The sequence below is a fragment of the Carassius auratus genome, unplaced genomic scaffold (genome assembly GCF_003368295.1).
Source record: "Carassius auratus strain Wakin unplaced genomic scaffold, ASM336829v1 scaf_tig00034894, whole genome shotgun sequence".
NCBI classification, from domain to species: Eukaryota; Metazoa; Chordata; class Actinopteri; order Cypriniformes; family Cyprinidae; genus Carassius; species Carassius auratus.
Genome location: NW_020526182.1, coordinates 1 through 15,909, shown reverse-complemented (window position 1 = coordinate 15,909; position 15,909 = coordinate 1). Strand labels below are relative to the sequence as shown.

At 36.7% G+C, this 15,909-nt stretch overlaps 1 protein-coding gene across 2 annotated transcripts in view; it reads right to left on the bottom strand.

Moving 5' to 3' along the window:
- The window catches only part of LOC113081672 (receptor-type tyrosine-protein phosphatase S-like), a 134,834-nt gene extending 122,069 nt beyond the window's left edge, over nucleotides 1-12,765 (bottom strand). Inside the window, exon 1 of one of the 2 annotated variants that reach the window (XM_026253695.1) lies at nucleotides 12,449-12,765. The gene's annotated coding sequence lies outside the window, so the exon portion shown is untranslated. The remainder of the gene's footprint in view (nucleotides 1-12,448) is intronic. The other variant, XM_026253696.1, reaches the window with a different exon arrangement.
- Nucleotides 12,766-15,909: the final 3,144 nt, after the last annotated feature.

The following is a 15,909-nucleotide window of genomic DNA, read 5'->3' as shown; positions in this document are numbered from 1 at the left end:
CTGAACTAAACTAGACATTTAACAAAGAAAATATAGGGCGGACATGATTTTATCAGTTGGGAATAGATTTTGACAAACGTTGTTAACATAACAGAATAGAGCCAGATGGTGATGGGGAAAGGGTTGATGACAACTAAAGAGGGGTTTTAGAGTAAGTTATCATCTAAATTAACAACCACAAATGCGCCACTTTTTGAACGAGCATCAATTCACATTGTTGTTTGTGTGGGTAACTGGATGCATGTGTAAGCATTACGCCCCTCCTGTCAGCTGAGCTGCAGTGAATCTTTGCCTGTCTATAGAGAAACAGTATCCGCAGAGGAGACCATGACAGAAATCTATACTGGAGCCGGTCGAACCATTACTCACACACACACACATGCACACGCACACACACACACAAACTGCATTTCAGACACCCATCTCGATGAAATATGCATGAGGCACTTTAGCTATTTCCATGACACACTTGACTTCCATGTACCTTGACTTGTCTGTTGAGAAGACAAAAGATTTCTGAACTTTTGCCACTAGTGAAAGTACACTACAGGAAAGATCCACCAGGGAAGAGGAACAAAACAAGCACCAGGCTTAAACTGAACCTATATTTTCCACAGAACCACCACAGACCAAAATGCTAGGAATACATGGACTAACCAAAGGTTTGAACCCTGCTATAATAGTTAGATTTAGCACTTTTCAATTTCACATTTGCTTTGCATGCCTCTGATAATAAGTTCTAAATTTGCAGTAATCCAGAAAATGTGTCTACGTTCTAATGATTTTAAAAGCAAAGTGATTCGGATCACATTCACTGAAAAGAGAGTAATATTCAGCTGCTGGGCTTATCCGTGCTGTTGCTCATTGCTAACTGAATTTAAGAGGGCAAATGTCAGCCGTCTTTGATATTTATCTTCTAGAAACCCGAATTAAGCTCCTAACTGCAATTCTGATGCCAGGCAGGAGAAGACTTAAAAAAAATAAAATGAGTTCAATCTTCCAGTATTATTCAGACACATAAAAAAAAAAAAGACAAAAAAAAAAAAAAAGAACAACAAATAGCTCCGTATCATAAAAATAATAAAATGTAATATAGGGTGCCTTTTGGTGTTCTGTACATAAATAACTAATTTGCCATGATAACTTAACATAAAAATGACTATGAAAGGGTGTGTTATATTAGGATAAGTTTTAGATTTTTTTTTTTTTTTTGCGTAAGAGGATGCATGTTATTTTGTCCCATGCACTGCTCATTAAAAATGAATGATAGTAGAATATTGTCAAATCATAAAATTAAAATTCCCTTGAATGGTTCTCCACCATGTCATATTGGAGAATTCGCCGCTTTAAGAAAAGGCCATCCCCTTTAGTGACATCAGATCTGTCAGGTGGACATAGCCCTGTTTAGGAAAGGGACATCATACCTTTCAGAAAATATAATTTGCATCTTAATTTTGCTATAAAAATGTATTCAACATTAATATATATATCCATGACAGGGTGGACATATTTTTTGGTTTATGATTCGAATAATGGCCCATAATTTTCTAAAACAAAATGTGTGGGAGCTCAGCTAATGTTTCTATAGTACTTGAGTATCTCCTATTTATGATATGACATAAAGCGAATGGGAAATTAAAACCAAATTAGTATTGTGTTGAAATGCTCTCCATGATTATACTGAACCATTACTGCAACTGTGTTAACATGCTTTATTTTGTCATTGCATTTAACTGCAAACTGCACAAAAAAACAAGCAAAAATGGCTCAGTTCTAATCTCACACAAAAAAAAAAAATCTGGAAAATAAGGCACTGGTTATAAATGAAAATACAAGCGTGAAACCATGCGTGTGCGACAAGCGTGTGTGTATGTGTGTTTATGCCAGCAGCACCCTTCTCAACAATGGAGGCTCATATCTCTAAAAGGCGCAACCCCTTCTAGGACAAAGCAATGCATTGATGATAGCTACTTTCATGCCTTTTAAATGAGCATCATATTTGTCGCCGTAATCGAATTTCACTCGTGTTACTATTTTCCAGCTTGAACGGCATCCAAGAAGCAGGAGGAAACCTCACAACGGGTTGTGCAAGAGCCGACCGCACTGAGCTGGAATCCAAAGGCAAAATAAAGAAAAACAAGCCGAAGAGAGTGGAGGAAAATCAATAGCCCTTCTTGAGCAGCTCCAGCATATGAACAATTATTATTGTTATGCTGGATGTTTTTAGTGAACACATATTGGAGGAGTATTTCACTTCAGAGCAAAGATAAATAAAATATCACTAGAAGTGATTGACTTGTAGAAGACACTATAATATAATTTTAAGTGAAACACAATAAGACAGAGGACAGAACCCTGTGGGACACCTATGCTAATCATAGATTTTTTTGCTATTGATCTTGGGTCTCTCAAAAACTCACACTTTTCTCAACCATAATAATAAGTTGAGCTCAAAAATTCACTTTTTTGGCTAGTTTTTCTGGCTAGTTTGACTTTTACCAGCTGTGTGCAATGATCCCCAAATTTTCACTTCGCCCACATAGACGTTTAGGAAGTCACCATGCTGCTTCCCCGAGATGTTAAAACTTTCTGGCATGAAGCTTCTGATATCCCACATGGAGCTTTGCACAACATGGCAACGGACATCAAATGCTGGCCTCAGATGGTTGTATGGAAAGAAGCCACATTAAAGCATCAGAACAACATGAAAACATACTTGGGATACTTCCTTATTCGGAGAAAAAGCCCCACAAACCTTTGCTGTGTCCTCATTCCGAGATGATGTTTACTAGACACTCATGTTAATGCTATTAGCTTTAGCAAATTACAATCATGCCACCATCTGAGCTATCAAAGCCCCTGTGTTTGAGTCACAAGACATCATGATCTTGTTGTTTTGGTAGAGCTAACATTTTTAGTTAAACGAATAAGGGTGATCAGTGCGACCCTAACTGAAGTGAATGCATTTATTGGCGCTAAAGGTAGGGACACACATTAGCAGAGTGCTAGGATTAATTAAACTGCCAAAATCAGTTGTCTGGCACAAGCAAGACCCAGACGCCATCGTCCATTTAGTGCCTGGCTCCACCTTTCTTTAAATGTATCTTCACATATTCGGTGGCTGCTTGTATTCTTAATGCACTGTGATTTCTATTTTCACTCGTTATGTGTTTTTCCGCATTTGCTTTTGTTCTTTTGGGCGGATATGAGTGCATCACATACAGTCACACGCTCGCCTCCTCATTCCACACAGACCGGAACTCCCCGCCAGCTCACACGCTGTTGCCTACGCCGACACACATGCACACGCATGAACAACAACACGCACACACGCAAACAGATCATTTCATCATCTTAGAGTCTACGCAAAGCATGTCGAGCAAGACCATTTGCACTCTCTCTTTCACATCGTCCTAATACACCTGAATCAGCCCTTAAATGAAAAAAAAAAAAATATATATATATATATATACATAGTTTTTTTCTACAAATAATTCATAAAAAAGCAACTGTATACGTAACTAATGTATTCATTGTTATTAGATTTAAACAAAATGCATTTTTAAATGATTAATTATATTAATTAAATATGCATAATAAATGATTATAATATGATTAATAGCATTATTTTAAGTTGTATTGATTTTATTAAATTAGTTATACTTGTTAATGTTATTTATTTAAATATTTATAATAAATGTATTCCGTTTAGATATAGATAATAAATATTTACAAGGCAAACCCAGCCGCGCTTTCTGAAGCTCGTGCATCTTATTACTGAAGTGAAAGAGTGTGTGTGATCTGGAGGAGCCGCATGCGTCCTGTCGAGTGTGTGTTTGTGTGTGCTTAGATCTGATGCATGTTTGGCACGTGTGCAGAAATCGATATGCTATTTTTCGAAGGATGCTCCTCGGACACAAACGCTCTCTGATTCCTTGCTGATTTTGCTCGTCTTGTGTTCAAAGCTCCTGTCAGGAGGCATTGCAGTCATCATTAAACGGGTTCATCGGGAAAACACACCAAAAACAACACCGGGTTCAGGAGTCGAGAACCGCTTCTGGAGGAAAACACTGGAACTGAGTGCACTTTTAAACATATATATATGGTACAAACTAAATCCAAGGTATTAATCAATCTATGTTGATTTATTTAAGATAGGAACAAAAAATGATACGCTTAGAACATATATTTTAAAAACTAAATACATAAAAAAATTACTTCGTTTTTAAAATATATATTCTAAGTGTACAATTTCTTGTTCACATCTTACACAATTATAGAAAATGTAGATACAAAAATATATATATATATATATATATAAAAAAAAAGATTGTTTCTGATTTATGTCTCTGATTTATGTGACAAATTTGTCAGATGCAGGCAAGATTAAAAACAAAATCAAACAAAAAAAGTATTATAATTATAATAAAGTTTATTTATGATTAGAGACATGATCACAACCAATCAGAAAATGTGATGTTTTAATATTTTATAAGTAGCAGGATTTTGGACCAATCAGATTCCACAGTGGGCGGGGCTACAAAACACAAAGCCACAGCAATGGATGCATGAGGCTCCCATCTACATTGATTGATATAAATGCTACAAAAACTACAGTCTGTGATTTAGTTGATCCATGAAAGTAATATTCACATCAAAAGACTCAAAAGACAATATGACTGCCTATATTAGCCACACAAATCCCTTCAGAAAACAGCTAGTAATTGAATCACATCACCAAACTCACACACACGTGAATGTGTTAGCGTGACCTTCGGGTCTCAGCTAAAGACATTCAGCTCGATTTCTCGGATACTTCATGTGATTTAGGATTCAGATATCTGCAGAGATAAACAAAGGGAACGACAGCCATCCATCACTTTCAAAATCCGTTGCGCTAAACTCAAACAAGACTGGCCTCTGCTACGAATGACTAGCATGTCTCTCCGCCGACTCTTTGGAGAACAAGAGTGCAGTGATTTGCAGCGTACAGGCCTCTTAGCTTATGAGCTCGTCCGCATATTAAGGTTCAGATGCTAATGGAGTTTGTGCAATGAACGCATTTCATGCTCAAGGTAAAGAGGCAGATGAAAGACACAAAAATGGCATTAGTAACGCTAATTTGCAACTTTTGTAAAGTGACATTAGCAAGTTGAATCAAAACTTGCATATACTAAGAATGAATCATGTTAAACATACATTAAAATATTTTGTGTAAGTTTTTTATTGCAGTGCATTTTTTCACTTCAAAATTTGCTGTCTAATTCAATGCATTGCTTGACATTTCTTTGTAATTACTGTTCAAATTGACTAGCAATTTTTGAAAGAAAATACTTTATATGCCATTTTAGGTATTTATTTAAAAATAAGAACAAACTATTAAGATTCATCATTTATCATCAAAAGATTTATCAAAAAAAAAAACTTAAATCTCATACAAAAAATAAAATTAAATAATTAAAATTACAAAAAAAAAAAAGATTTATTATGTACACACTATATAGAATAAATAAAATGTTTGTTAGATTATTTATTTATTTATTTTAAATACAAATGGTTAACTGCTTAATAAAAAAACTAAAAGTCCAAAAAAAAAAAAACAATTGGGAAAAAAGGCTTAATTAACTGTGAGTTGTGATTGAAAATGTAAATAATATAAATAATTTTCATTTATTATATGATAAATGTGCTGAATTAGAATATAAATTTTTTAATTTGAAAAAATATAAAGATTAATGATTTTTTTCAATTTTATTTTACGTTATATACACACACACACACACACATACATATATATATATATATATTTATATACACATACATACAAACAAATTTTTACTCTTATTTTAAATATATATTTAAAAAAAATACATAATTGTACAAATAAACTTTACAATAAGATCTCATTTGTTAATATTATTTAATGTATTATTTAATACACAATTAATAATCTTTGTGAATGTTAGTAAATAATGCATTTGTACATTGTTCATGCCAAGTCACACTGAAATAACTAATGTTAAAAAATACTCATTTAATTAATTAATAACTAATTAACGCTTATGCGTAGTTCATTGATGTTAACTAAAAGTAGTTAATAAATATTAACAAATTAATCCTTACTGTAAAGTGCTGTCAAAAATTTTTATTTTTCTTTATTAGCATCAATGGTTCAATGAACAACCATAAATGTCCATGGAAGCGTCCCAAGGTCCTTTATAACTGAAAAACGAATTGTTTATATTAATATAAATACTCTTCACATAAAGATTTTTCCCCTAAAGATCTGTTCTACGGCTTCACTGCGAAAGCTCCTTTTGAACTTTTATTTTTATTAGTGAAGGAAGATGTATTAAGTCAACTTCGTTTCCTTTAATAACCAACACTTCCTGAATCTTAAAACATCTGAAAACATCCTCCACAAAAACTCCAGATGGACGTAATCTCTTACGATTTCCCCAAAGCGAGAGACACTAGAGAAGTGGAAGAGCCGTGCTTCTAGTTAGCACATTTTATCCAGAATTCATCTCCGGTGTGTTTAGTTGACTACACCCCTCTGTTTGTCCACATTATCACCTCCCCGGTCACACAGGAGGAAGATAACACGCAATTTATCTCTCCATTCATTCATTCGGCCACATCCCATCCCCAATGGCCAGATAAAACGAAACAAGGACGCATACGGAGGACATAATGGAGCTAATAAAAGCAGATCGCAAGCTGAAATGTGAGGTTCACCTTTTTATGAAAGCTTTATTTGAACATTTACATTAGATATCTCAACATGCTATTAAGCCCTTGTCATTTAAAATTGGTAATGTTATTGTTTTAGTGATTATGCAAACAACAAGTCATTGTATTTGTTGTGGTGAAGTGATTTATGTGTATAATCGTGATAAGAGATTTTACATCATTAACACATAAACATAGAATAAACATCGTCAGGTGCTGTATTTAATGATATTATCAGCTGGCGTCCTGCAGGCCTAGCATTTAGACGTCAAAATGTCAGGGTTGGGGGATGCTGTGCGTGTAACCAATCATCTTTCCCTCTCGCTTGAAGAGACGGAGCGAGTGAACTCCCTCGCACTCGCTCTTGTACGCCCCGTTGATGCAGAATCCATAGCATCCCTGGCTCAGTTGTGTTGAGCACATCCTTGTTCACTCAAGGAAAACAATACAGCTGTAATTACACAGGCTTGAAACTGAAATGCCACGCGGGAGTGAATCTAATGTGTTTCCACCTTTAACCTTCTGTGCTTTAAACTAAATCTAAAATAATACTTACTTGAAACAGTTAATAACCACAGACTTTCACTTCGAGAAGAAGGATATTTATTTTGTGAATCTCACAAAACCAGTCCAAAAACATTATATACTGTAGATATACTTTGCTTATATTGTTTATGTACTGAAATATTTATTTATTTGCAATATTTTATGGCAGTTAAGCACATTTGCCTAAATTCTCATCAGGGTTAATAAAATTAAATGAATCTAAAATCATTTACAAAAAATTATTACTGATAAACTAACTAAAATAAGCATGAACTAAAACCAATATTTTTTAAATAAAATATTTAAAATAAAATGTATTCATTTATTTAATCTAGTTGCCAAGATGACATTATACGTCAAGGTAAATAAATACAAAATTATAATAAAAAAAAATATTAACTGAAATATCGAAACAACAATAATCACTCTCAATATGAACACATTTTCTTATATAGTAACAGGAATTTAGTTGGCAATATGCATAACTTTCATTTAAACGATCAAACTTCAATTTCTTTATGCAAAATCTTTTGCTTCTTTTTTTTTGGGGGGGGGGGGGGGGTGAAATGCAATGCATTTTCATGAAGCTCACCTTTTTAGAAGTGTTTGAATTTGATGCACTCATAATGCACATATTCAGCTGGAAAAAAAGTACTTGAGTGAGATCACTCACGCTAATTCAGCACTGACTAGAACAAAAAGAGATGTGATTTTTATTGAAAAACAGATCCGCGTTTCAGGAATGTAATGAGTTTCCAACAGAGCTTAATCACATGTTGACATTTGTGCTAGTCAGAGGCTATTGCGCTCCCCGTTTCTCTGCTGTCAAACCATTTTGTCATTCCTAATTAAGGGAGCATGGTTTGCATTGACAGGCAGGTATTTACTCGTGTTTAACCCAACATACCCTTGACTGACTGTTTCAGAACTACAAGGCCCTTCTGTCCACACAAATATGGCTCTGGCTCCCAGAGGCCCATGTTTTCATGCTTGCATTACAAACAATTACACACATCCATCAGCCCTCAAGCATTCCCACCCCCACCAACGTATCTTGTCCTTCCCCCGCCTCTTCCTCCATCCCCATTCCCCACCATCAGCTGGGAATCTACCCCCGATCCTAACAGATGTCCCCTGATTTCGGTGAAATGACAACAAAAGGCCGGGCTCTGAAAAAGCCATGGCTTTCCCATCTTGCCCCGAGCTTTCTGCTCCCACACAAAGGCCGGTGGATTAGCAGCTTTTAGCACATGAAAAAGCCCCTAATCCTGAAAACTGTCCCCTTAACTGGGCCCTGAGGTTTCTATAGGGTCACTATAAACCCCTTCAACTCTACTTGGTTCCAAACAAAACTTACCAAACCAGCATCCTGTCTTTGCCCCAACAAATTCCTATGCTTCATCAAGCAAGACCCCTGATAACCATCTTAAACCAGCACACATCACTAAACTAGTGCCATGACTTTTGGAAAGTGGGATATCTAAGATATTAAAAATAAATCTCCCTTCGATTCACAGGCTTTATTGTTTTGGTTCCACTTAATTACTTGAAGGTATTTTGAAGGAGTCTAATTGGAGTTGCCCCAGAGAAAGGTCATAACCACTCCAAGTCCATCAAACAAAGATCCAACCCTTTAATCTGGTTCATTGGGGTCTGTTAACTATCGAGCCCAAGTGGGGAATAAGTAGACCAATCACAGATGGCATCTTGACCTCCAACCATGGAGAACAGGGTGGGGACGGGTCTCCACAACTCTCAGAGGGGTCATAACTCAGATTGAAGCCAAGGTGGGGTGTGTTTATGACAGATCTGTATTGTCTAAATGTCCCAAGCTGGGCAATACGCCCGTCAACCTGGAGTGCCAGCTGGTCAGTATACTTAAAAAGCAGAAAGCAAAAAATCACCATGGTGGGGGTAAACAACAAGTGCCTCCAATAAAACAGCCAAACATATCGAGGCCAGTGGGAGGGGTTAGAGGTTGGGTGGTGGGTGTATGGTGGATATAACGCCCTCCTACCGTAATGAACACATTATCACAGTGGAATCAGAGCAAGCGGAGCATATCATTGGTTTGAAATCCAGTCTTGCAGCGAGGGCTTTAAGCTTAGGGAGTGTGGGGAGAAGGTAGTAGCTTTTGGCTTTATCAGCACCGCTACAGTACTGAGAGCCCAGAGACCGGATGATCAGTCCTGCAGCGTCACGTAGGCAACTGGCCAAGCGTGAGATGAAATTAAACTTTGAACGAGATGGATCAATCCCGTCAGCAGGGGTGGGTTTGCTTGCCGTCTTATCTCGGATTTGCCACTAACCTGTTGGACAGAATGGGCAACATAGGCCGGAGAGTTAATATGAATTTACCAGCAGAGGCTATTCCTCATCTTCAACAAGGCTTGTCATGGACAATGTAGCGATTTACTCGGGAACTCGTCCGAACAATTGCTTGATAATTCTGCCAGACTGACCGGTTGTCCCTTGGGTCGTAGTGTTAGGCAACAACTGTGGTTGAACAGAAAGGCCTTTGCTCTTTCTGTATGGATGTGCATGCGAATGCATGTGACGTTCACATTAAGACCAGAAGAGTTTGTTTCAAAGATAGTGCACTCGTTCTTTTATAACCACCAGACAAATTGCACCCACCATGAGCTGAAGAGCACCGATTTAGCACTCGGGACAAATTAAGAGGAATAAACACAATTAGTTGGCAGAGCTTAGGCTCTGGTGAACATCTCTCTTCCCCTCCCTTTTCTGCTGATAATGCGAGGAGCTCCAGCGCAGCTGCCATTACCGCCACTGCTGCATCTGCCATTCAAAACCAAAGCTGATAATTGCACTTCTCTCCCGGTTACACAAACTCGCCTAATTTTATCTACGACTACGATCACATTGGCGCACACGGGTTACAATAACCACCGTAAGAGGGAGCTTTTTGTATAATTGTTGTTTTGATATTTCTGCCACTCCATTAGCATTTCCTGCGCTAAATCCATCCATGGCGCCTTTGAATACAAGGCTGTGTGGAACATAATTCAATAAAATGGTACTTTAGCAAGTGCTGTAAGATCTCCAATGTTGAAAGAAAACTAAATCTGAGATACTGCTCATTAAAGCATGGCACACTTTATATTTAGAGTGATCATTAGCTACTCTAGCTCACACAAACAAGAGGGCTAAATCTGTAACGCAAGCAACTGCAAGAGCGCTGCCCTTCTCTTCTCTCTGAAGTCGGGAGAATATTTATTTTGGCATTGCGTGGCCAGAATCTCTCTGAGGCATTGTCCTTTGATCCCTATTTAAAATGGGGGAAAAAAGGTTACAGCGATAAGTGTCGGAAAACACAAAAACGACACCAGAAAGAATAACTTCGCAGAAATGAAATTTCAAAACCTTGGGAAGACACCTTACAAAAGACATTTCACCAGAACTCATATCCTCAGCTCAATCCAATTAACTTTTCGTCCAGAGGTGACACGGAGTGCACACGGGAAATCAAAGTAATTCAGCAAACGAAGTTGAAAAAATTCCTTCATTCTGACACCACCTGACTTCATTGATTTCTTGTTTGTTATTGCTTAGCCTGCATAAGAAAAATGAGCGAAACTACAGGTCTATAGACTGCAGTCACGGCTAACAGCTTCTGTTTGGCTACATTCCTACGCATTTGTCTTAGCATCTCTCAAGATCTGACAGTGATCACCTATGATAAATCGTCCAATTATAGCGGCATTTAGAAACTAAAGCAAACTTGTGAGTTTGCAAGTTGCAACACAGAATAAAGACTGAAAAAACAAACACTTTTTGCCATTAATGCTTAAAAAGCATGTACATATTTCATGAAAGGATTAATGATGGCTGTCCTTTTCGAATAGCTCCTAGAGTAGATCTTTGCCATCAAACTTATTAGATGAGATGTCAACAACGTCTAAATCTAAATTTCTTGGAGATCAAAGCGAACTATTCAGCCAACATTTTCTTGAAAGTAGAACCAGATCACTTTAGTCTGGACTCATTCTGATACGGGGCCCCTGAAGTCACATTGAAGTGATTAATGACCCCTGCATGATCTGTGACTAAACGAATCAAGACGATACCTGCATTACACTTTCCTGCTTCAGTCTCGCTCAAACCTTTACTATATGAACACATATACTTTCAAATGAAAGTAAACTGCTCTATTCAGCAGCCCATGGCACAACTTAGCTGAAAGAAAGCATAAGTCATAGACAAGCATGTATCTGCCAGAAAAGAAGGAAGAAAATCCTTAATATAATAACTTGGCTAGAAAGAAACTTGGTGAATAGAATCAATATTCTCTACAGTAATTACTTTTTCACACTTTCTATTCAAAACCATAATGCAAAAATGTGTAATATGTTTTTTTTTAGTCTACTCTATAAACTCAGCATTAGCAGAAAATGTCAATGAGACCATTATTTTAAACCTCCAGAAAGTTACTTTCCAATTTCCCTCATTATCATGGTTTGACTTTATTGTCTTTGTCTTCGAAACCTTGAAAAACATCAGTAGCCATTTTACAAAATAAACCTTGATTTCTTTTGAAACTCACACTGCATTCCAGTAACTCAACCAAAATCCCATTTATTATTATTATTATTATATATAGATATTAATAAAGCATTAACCCTCTACTATACCACAAAGCAAGCATACACTTTTCAAAAAATGCTTCAACTACTCATTGGGGTCACGCTTCAAACCGACCCCCAAAAATACAATAAAACAAATCGTATTTTTAAAACTGTGGGTCATAGGGAACCCAAACAGAAGAGATGCAACATTTCAAACGTCCTCTATGGAAATTATGTCAACAACGTTGTATATAATCACTCCTCATATGAACTCGAAAAGTTTGTGCGCTAATGAAAGTGTCACAAAAAACCCCCAAGTAGAACATGAGGAATACAACTCAAGCCGTATCAAAACCGTTAAGACTTAATTACTACAACTTCTGTCGCCAAAAAAAATCACATAACTTACAAAAACATTTCGATAGACACAATGTGATTCAATGAAATCAACTAATTTTACCAATAAAACCTCTGAATAATTATAGTTAAAGAACATAAATTGTATAAAAAAGTTTAAAGTCTGCATTAATTATTTTAGGTTTAAATTGGCCATTTTAAAAAGAAAAAAGAAAACGTTTGCTTACAGTAGTGTCCAAGTAACTTTATTTCGGATCGATGCAGATGCGGTACGACCATATAGTTCCTCTTAAAGCGTCCTGTGTTGCATCCATGTAAAACAGGAGGAAAAATCCAAATAACTCCTTGGATACGCGAAGTTTTCAACGGGAGAAAACCGTTCTCCGCGCCATGTCGACGGCGTCCGTGCGTAAACTCTCCAAGAGCGCACGAGACTCCACGGACGCGCTTCAAGACGTGCTTTAAAAGTCGGTCGATAGTCGAGCCTCCGCGTCCCAGAGCTGGATCGGATTCTTTTCTTTCAGGTCTCGGACTTCGACTGGGGGTAGGGGCAGTTTGGTAGGGCTTTCTTTAGCCCCCCCCCCCCTTTTCTCCCGCACACCCTCCCCAAAAACAGTGTAGCAGGCTGGGGGAGGCCTCTGCGCGCTCACGTCACCAATCCGTAGTGAATGAGCGCGCACAGATAAGCTGCTCTGACATTTGAAACCCCCTCACTAAAACCATCCCACCTCCAAAATAATAAGACGCCAGAGGGAATAAACTGCCCCTGTACAGATTCATTTAGCCAAATTGTTTTACAAGCGTGCATATTTAATATATATTTTTATTTTTTTAAAATTCATATTTAATATATTTTTTTGCATTTAATTATTTATTTTGTGATAATGACAGACTGATTTTACATTATTACTTGGTACTTGATACTTGAACAATAATAATAAATACAAAATTACAGTCTGTAAGGAACAGATTCATTTTATAATTTAAGGAAAACTCAAAAATGTCAAAAAAAACCCAAAGGGTATTGTTATGTATGTACAGTGTACTGAAATTCATATGAATGTCAAATGCAGCTCACAGCTTCTAAATGCATTTGACTGAATACTGAAAAATACATCATTAGTTGTTTGTTTATCAGAGTCAGCCTCGGTTTTATTAATGACAATAAATGATGAATGAATAATATAAGTATCACAATACATATTGTGTTGACACACTGTATTTCAAAGGCATACACCTATTACAGCACCAAACAATGAACAAAGGCCTAGTGCAATAACTCATACACTACAGAGACACCCTGGAGTATTGTTTACACGCATTTTTCTCTTTATTTAAGGACCCACTGTGATCTCTACCCTCATAAAGGGCCGAGGCCCAATCAGCGGGAATGTCGTGAAAAGCATCGCTGTGTTTTTATGTTGATTTGCCTCATGTTTCTTCCTCACGCTTGCCTAGTTTAATCAGGCTTATAAATTGAGCGCTATAGCGTGTCCCACGTTCTCCTGGTGGCAGAGAGCTTAGCATGGTAAATTTCAGCCGGGCTAAAGAGCCATTTGAGGATGCTGGGGGAAATGATAAAGATTACTTACCACTCGACATGCCCGATCCATAAGACCATAATGAGCATTGTATTCTGGAAGTGTGTTCGTCTTGCATTTTTTTAGTGTGTTGGGTTTAGAAATGTCTATGTAGAACTATATAATACATTTGTGTTGTTATCATGGAGCTGACCACATCTTTAAATCCAATATGTGGTCAGATATATAATTAGGTCAAAACTTGGCGCATTAGAACTAAGGACCTGCAAAAAATAGCTTTATTATAACTATAATATGAACTTTTTTAGAAGATAACCTTTCAAATAACAAGCAAATCATTACACAAAGCTTAATTCAGTTAAGCATATGTGGAGCTAATAAATAACAACATTAACTCACAAAGCACTGTTTAGTGTCACAATCATTTTTAATAGCTAGCATGAGTAGCTTCAGGGCACAAAGATTGCACTGTATTTAATGGTTGTTTTTCTGAGGCAACTTTGAAGCTACTTACCAAAAAAAAACTTTGCCTTTCTGAGGTGCTTTCAAAACTGTTGGGTGTGTTTGACAGTGAGAAAAAAACGATGGGGGCTGATGCTCGCCGAGTTTTGGGGGAAAAACGCATCAAATTGTAAGGGGCCTCGTACAGAGGCCTTGGGGGACCTTCTTTCAACACCACTAACGAAATGCAGTCTCTCCATCGACAGAAAATGCAGAAGCGTTTATCTTTAGATCACTATGTGGAGAACATGCCTCTGAATACATAGCCCATCTCGTGTGTGTGTGTGTGTATTGTCTACTGAAAGTGAACTGATCCATAGTCAGGAAGGAAAGCAGACTGACAGCTATTAGAGTGCAACTGTGGCTGTCTTATCTGCTGCCTGGATTAGGAATCTACAAAAGACCCCTGCAGAGATTATGAATTCATTACAGGACAGTCCTCACACACACACACACAAACGTTTCTATATATTCACAGTGAAAGGAGAGGGTCATTCGTGTTCGCTATCATTAAATATTAAACGTGACCGTCTTGTCGCTTTTGAATGAAAGAGAATATGACTGTTTTTTCAAAAGATGCAAGGGTGAGGTCATTCCTCCCTCACAGGACCAGAGGGAAAGCAGGTTCAAATGCTAAAATGGATAGAGATGTACTGTGCTTTCTGTAGTAAACGGTCAGTGAACAAGTGGGCGTGTCTACAATGTGAAATACGACACTCAGGGATGCTGCGGTCTGTTTCTCTGCAGGATAACAGCAGAAAGACTCTTAAAGGACTAAAAGGCAAAAGCATTTATCAGAACTAAAAGCAAAAAAACCAAACAACATGCATCTTATGAGGTGCAGAAGCACAGAGGCAATGTGTTTCAGACGGTGCCAAAGACACTGAAAGAAAAGGAATGTCAGGTAGAGGAGGAGAATGAATTTGGAAATAGTTTACCTAAAAATACACTCACCCTCAACATCGTTTCAAAGCCAGACGGGTTTCTATCTTTCCAAGGAACACAAAAGAAGATTTAGAGCAGATTTTTTTCCCTCTTTTTTCCACACAAAAACAACCATCGAGTGACTGCACTAAACTGTATTTATCTTCAGAAAGGAAAAATGAAATATTAAATTAATACATACATCATTTGCACCATATTCCCAGCTTTCAAACAATTTTACAAAAGTTTAGGGACAGACCAAAATAAATTAGATAAGAATCTATTAGAATAAATTAATAAGAATATATCAGTTCTCAAAATGTCACTTAATATTCATATTAGTGTAATTCATGGTTATTTTTGTATTATTTAAATGCCTTTTATTTATTTTTTTTTTTGTTATTGTGTGTGCTTTTGTAAATTTCACTAGTTTTTGTTTGTTTTTAAATATAAAAATTTAGATTGCATTCATTTTTATTACATTTTTTTTTTTATAAAAAAAATTATTAAACTAAATAAAAAATAGAATTGCTTTTTGACGTTTTTCATCTAAAAATTACAATTTCTTTATTTCAGCTAACATAAATGTTCAGTAGTTTTAGTTTACATATGACATCAGAAATGTTAGAGCATAATCATGTGGTCTACATCTCAAACTCACTTACGTTTAATTCTTATGGTACTGTCTGAAATTAGAAGGCACTGGTCTCTATTTAAAAAAA